Source organism: Erinaceus europaeus, chromosome 3 (assembly GCF_950295315.1).
Source record: "Erinaceus europaeus chromosome 3, mEriEur2.1, whole genome shotgun sequence".
Taxonomy (NCBI): domain Eukaryota; kingdom Metazoa; phylum Chordata; class Mammalia; order Eulipotyphla; family Erinaceidae; genus Erinaceus; species Erinaceus europaeus.
Genome location: NC_080164.1, coordinates 106,359,766 through 106,366,225, shown reverse-complemented (window position 1 = coordinate 106,366,225; position 6,460 = coordinate 106,359,766). Strand labels below are relative to the sequence as shown.

The 6,460-nt window shown below is 38.7% G+C and overlaps 1 non-coding gene across 1 annotated transcript; it reads left to right on the top strand.

Moving 5' to 3' along the window:
* Positions 1-4,921: 4,921 nt before the first annotated feature.
* Positions 4,922-5,050, top strand: LOC132537957 (small nucleolar RNA SNORA33). Its single transcript, XR_009549358.1, has one exon. It is a non-coding gene; the product is annotated as a small nucleolar RNA SNORA33 (small nucleolar RNA).
* Positions 5,051-6,460: the final 1,410 nt, after the last annotated feature.

Sequence of the window (6,460 nt, the reverse complement as noted above, 5' to 3'; positions counted from 1 at the left end):
GCAGGAAAAATTGAAGCAGCCTTTTTTACTTTAAAATGAACAACAGATGCTGATTACATTCATTCAGAGAGCCTGTCAATTTGAAAAGGAAATTATGAATGTTCCTGCTAGCCATACCCTCCTTTGCAAGGACTTGGGGGTGGGGGCATCTGTGGGGACTGAGGGGGCTGTGTCCACTAAGATGCTGTGTTAGTTCCAACACGTTGAGAACAAGAGCTGGGCGGCATGGAGACTGAAATGATACTGGCCTTCTGGAAGGTTAGGGGAGGCTGTCCCTGCAGCAGGTTGGCAATTTGTCACATCAGCTCCTTCCTGAACTATCAACCTCATTACTGTGGTTCATTGCACACTTGGCCCTCGGGAGTCCAATAGTAATAGCATGTGGAGCGTGATGGGGTTCGTGGCCCCAACTACTTCATTATTGATTCACTTACCAACAGACCGCCTCCTTATTCAGATCAAATGGCTTCACACCCAAAACATGGGAAACCAATTGAAGTGGGTTGGGGGCACCTAGGCAGGAGTGACACCAGGGAAGTCAGTCTTCTTGGAAAGATGGAGGATGAATAATCCTCTGTGACAGCTCCCATTTGTTTATTCTTTTGGCTGAGACCATGTGTCAACCACTAACAGCTCCAAGTGAACATTAAGTGAAAGGACTAATGAAACAGGGCTTGGGGATATTTTCAAGACCAGACCCTGCAACCACTCACAGTACAGGTTGAGGGTGTCTCAAGGACGCATGTTTCACCAACAATAGACACCACTGAGAGTATTTTTTTTTCATGGAAAAGAGCATTGTTTATTTCTAGATCTCTAGCTGAAAAGAAATATGTTGGAATACGTTGATACTTGAAGATGTATTAAATAATTTTCTTTTTTGTAGATTCCTTGAGTCAAACACTCACCGGTGACCTATGTAAAGAGAACAATTAAATTATTTTTCCCTCCATGATTATTGCTGGGGCTTGGTGCCTGCACATTAAATCTTTTGCTCCGGGAAGATATTTTTCGCATTTGTTGCCCTTGTTTTATCATTGTTGTGGTTATTATTGTTGTTGTTATTGGTGTTGTTGTTGTTTGATAGGACAGAGAGAAATGGAGAGAGGAGGGGAAGACAGAGAGGAGGAGAGATAGATAAACACCTGCAGACCTGCTTCACTGCCTGTGAAGTGACCACCCTGCAGGTGGGGAGCCAGGGGCTAGAACTGGGATCCTTACTCCGGTCCTTGTGCTTCATGCCATGTGCGCTTAACCCGCTCTGCCCAACAGCCCGAGAGAAAAAATTAAACTATTACAGATTATCTAGTCATAGGGGACTGGGTGGTGGCACACTCAGTTAAGCATACATATAGTACAAAGTGCAAGGACCCACACAAGTATCCTGGTTCAAATCCCAAGCTCCCTACCTGCAGTGGGGTTCACTTTGCAAGCTGTGAAGCAGGTCTATAGGTGTCTATTTTTCTCTCTCCCTCTCTGTCTTCCCCTCTCCTTTCAAATTCTCTCCTCTGTTATATCTAGTAAAATGGAAAAAATGGCCACCAGGGGCAGTGGATTCTTACTGCCTACACTGAACCCCAGTGTTAACCTTTGGCCATTAGCAATGTAGTTTTGCTATAAGCATGCTTTGAATGCTGCAAGAGCACAGCATACACACACACACACACACACACACACACACACACACACACACACACACACACACACTGGTTACAGTGTTGCTTCTTTTGTTTTATAGTTACCCATTCCATAAAAATACAATGAAAGTATAAGCAATAACATCAGTGATCATGGAAATCACCTACTTGCAGAATTCAGATTAAGGTTTCCAACATGGTGGCTAACAGGTGCATTTGGTTATTTAAATTGAATCATAGCTAAATTAAATATAAAGTTCAATTTTTCAGACATACAGTGAAATGAAGTCACATTTCAGATGGTTGACATGTGGGATCCAAGGTGGCTGGATCAGATAGTGAAAATTTAGAACAACTGTCATAGAGGGCAAGGTTTTAGAATATATCTCCTGGTTCATTTGCAAGAAGGCTTCAAGTAATATATCTTAAAAGAATTTCAAAGTGGATTAAAATGTAGAGACACTTTGAGTTTTCATTGAGTTTCACTTCTTCTCTGGCACCCGTCACTCACTGTATTTTTGATACCATCATCTAAAAATATTGTGTATTTAACAAATGTATTCAAATTATTTTTGGTGAACATTTGTAAAGGGACTGAAATGTGGTTCTCAGACTTGATCATGCAAATGCCCCTTTTCACATGGAAATGTGGATTAAGGCAGCTAAAATTTTAGCCAGAAGAACTTTTTGTTCTAATTACAGTAAAAAATAGACTTATAAATAGATTTATTACCAGCCATCACACATTTGACTATGTAAATATAATGAGTTGAAATTTCTCCTTGCAATGTGTTAGATGTTAAAAGACTTTCAATACTTTAATACACACACACACACACACACACACACAAACACTAGAAAATGGCTAAGAGTCATTCTAAATTTACAAAATCAATTAAAATGTGTATGAGCATAGGACTTTATAGCATATCTTCATTTCTAAGACCATTCCCATAGATGGAAAAACCCTTGAGATAGAGTGGATGAGGCCTGGGGCCTGGTGGTGGCACACCTAGTTAGTACACATAGTACTAAGCACAAGGACTTGTCCAAAGATTTGGGTTTGATCCCCTGGCTCCCCACTTATGCAGTGACACTTGACAAGGTGCAAAGCAGGTCTGTGGTGTCTACCTTTTGCTCTTCCTCTCTATCTGCCCCAACTTTCTCAATTTTTCTCTCTCTTAACTAATAAAAACAACAACAACAAACATTAAAATTGATAAAAAGGAAAAAAATTGTCACAAAGAGCAGTGAATTAGTAGTGCTGGCACCAATCCCCACCCATAACCCTGGAGGCAAAATTTTTTTTCTATGAATTGTAAAGCCAATCTTTTGTGATATGATTCAAGATTTCTGTAATTTTCTTTTTCATGATTTCTTGTCCTGTGCAGTTTGTGTGCCTGTACATATGTCTTAATGTAATATAATGTTGACCCTATATTTCAGGTATGAAAGGAAGTTCTGAAACAGTGTGCAAATTGTTTCAGCATAGCTGGATGTTCCTAATATCTTCCAGAGAGTTGGGGGAGAAATGTATTTCCTATTCTGTTGTATAAAAATCAGCAGGTAGGAAATTCTGAATCTGAGACTTTCCCTGTTGCACTGCCCAGTTTGGGCAAGGACTTAGTGAACATTCATCATGTCCACAGGGGATGGTTTCTTGTGTTCCATTTGAGTCTTGCTTTTTGCTAGCCCCTTGTATCCCAGGAGAATGCCACAGGTTGAAATATCTTAATTTCCCTCTGTAGTTTAATTTAATTTTCTGGACAGGTGGTAACTTACTTGACTGAGCACAGAGGTAAATTTATTATTTTAATAATAAATTAATATAAAATATAATATAAAATAATATAAAATATAATATAAAATAATAAATAAATATTATTTTAATTTTATTGGGTGATTAATGGTTTATAATACCATTATTGAAACACTGGTGCAACTTCTCATCTCCCCATGGTGGATGTCTGCAGACTAGCTTCACTCCCAACTTAGGTTATTTTCCACCATCATGCTCCAGGACCTCAAAGCCGCCCCCCCCCCCCCCCCTCTGCAACCTCCTTTACCTTCTTTCCCTGGAGTCCTTTGCTTTGGTGCAATACAGTGCAAGTTTCACTTTGTCTTTCCCCTTTCTGTCTTTATTTCTTAAGTTTCAACTGTGATTGAGATCATCTAGTATATGTCCTTCTTCTGACTTATCTCACTTAACATGATTCCTCCAAAGCTCATCTAAGATTAGGTGAAGTAGATTATTTTATCATTCTTAACAACCTAGTCAGTTTCCTTATTTCAATTCATTGCTGAAGGGCTGAACTTACTTACTCAAGGTATCATATTTTACCATGTTCAAAGACTTGAGTTCAATCTCCATGCACCACATGGGGAGACCACATGTCATGGCTTAGAAAGAAAGTATACTATTTCTACCTCTAGAATTCTAGTTCTTAGTGCTCTGTCTGCTTCATTATTCTTCATTCATCTAAAGGCTAACCATAGTCACTAGGTTTGCATTCCTCCCATCACCCCAACCTCTGCCCCAAGGTCATGATTCTCTTTTGTTGACATTCTTCTCCCATCAGACTAGTGTAACCAGTACTACTCCTAGTTCTGTCCAGTATTCTTATTGGGTGTCTCTCTGAAATGCTATCTATTCTCAAAATCCCGCATGCTCCTTAAGAATTCCTTGGGTGATTCATAATCTATTAGCATCTCAATGCTTGCCAGTTACTCTTGGGAATCTAAAACTGTATGCTTAAGAAGTGTCTGGTCATGCCGTCCACCGTGCAGGTCATTATTTTGACTTTGGCAAATGCTTCAGCCTCCAAAGCATTTTATTCCAACATCTACCTTACTGCAAACTCTACCTTCAAGAATAATTGTGAAGCTTTAGTAATAAGTTATGCCAAAGATTAATGACAAGTACAATGTGAGCACTCAATACTTATTAACTACCCTAATTGATTAGTATCTGTACCACGTGATGGCTCTGATTGACTAAGCAACAACACTGAAACTACTAGAAAGCAATGCTTTCTTCTGGTAACAGGATGGATTTCTCTAGCAAAAGTAGAGTGTGTTATTAGATATAATTCACTGTAGATAGTTAAAGCTTAGTCAATGAGAGTGTTTTAATGTGTTAAACATGTAAAAAGCACTTAAACTATAGAACTCTAAATGTGATAAAATATCAACAAAATATAGTTCACTTCAAAATGTCAAAAGTTTACTTCCTGTACAAATGGTGCAGTCAGAGTTTGAGAAATACAATGAAAAACTGTAGAAGTAAGCCAGTCAATGAATCTGCTTACCTGATTGTGTTCCTGCAGAAATTTTTTATAACTGGTGATAGCAATGCCATGTTATGAGCCTTAATGACTTTAGGGTCTTTAAGGTCCCTGAAAGTGGCTATATGAAATAAAAAAAAATTTAAAAAAGAAAAGAAAAACTATACAAGTAAAACTGGCTTTAAGTTAAATTCAGAAGTCCCTTCTGTACTCTGGAAAGTTTTGTTGATGTTCTGTCTAATTAAATGCAAAGAGAAATAGCACTGATATTACTTTGTTATGGGACATACAGGTCTCATTATTTATAGGCAATATGACTTTCAGTTTATTATTTTTGTTTATTTATTGGATCGAGACAGACAGCAATTGAGAGGGAAGTGGGTTATAGAGAGGAAGAGAAACAGAGACACCTGCAACACTGCTTCCACAAGCAAATATTTCCCCACACAGGGGGCACAGGGGGCTTGAACCCAGGTCCTTGCACTCTGTAACATGTATGCTCATCCAGGTGTAACACCACCCGGCCTCTGACAATATGACTTTCTAATTGGAATCCTCAGACAATAAGAGCTATTGAAACTGTTCAATTTACCAAAATATTATGCATGCATTTATTTATATAAATTACATTCAATTTTATTTCTTAAAGATTTATTTTATTATTAAGTCATAGGAGACAGAAGGGATAATGAGATGGAGAAGCCAGAACACCGTTCAGATACATGTAGCACCAAAGGTCAAACTGACAGCTTTGGACATGCTAGGTCTGTGCCTTTTTGGGTGAACCACTTCTCAACAATGCATTGCTTTCTTAATATTTTGTTTCTTTATTTATTGGATAGAGACAGAGAGAAATCAAGAGAGGGAAAGAGAACATAAAGAGGGTGAGAGAAAGACACCTGCAGCACTACTTTACCACTTGTGAAGCTCCCCCTCTGCAGTTGGGGATCAGGGCTTGAACCTGGGTCCTTGTATTATAGTATATGTGCTCAACCAGATGTGCCAGCTGGCCAGCAAGAAATAAAAGATAAGGCAATACTGAATTGGGAGTACTACCTGATTGCATAACTTCTGATTTGTCTTTCTGATATAGGATAAATATATTTATAAAAATTAAATTATCTTTATTTATTTATTTAGAGTTAGCCAGAAATTGTGTAGATGGGAGAAACAGAGAGGGAGAGAAACAGAGCCTGCAGCACTGCTTCACAACTTGTGAAGCTTTCTCCCTGCTGGTGGGGACCAGAGGCTGGTGGGAACCCGGATCCTTGTGTATCATGGCATATGCACACAACCACTTGTGCCACCAACTAGCCACCCACAACAAAGATCTTCCATTGTGTTTAAGCTAAGCAAACGTTCAAGTTTTCTACAGTAACTTCTGCACCCATTATTAAATCCATGCATCCTCTTACTCCCTCCTTTTCACTCAGCTTCTGTGTCTGTATGTAATATTGATGTTAATCATTCCCCCCACTGAAGCAAAACATGAATCTTTGATTAGGTAGGTAGACAACATGATTTTATGTATTTTTAATT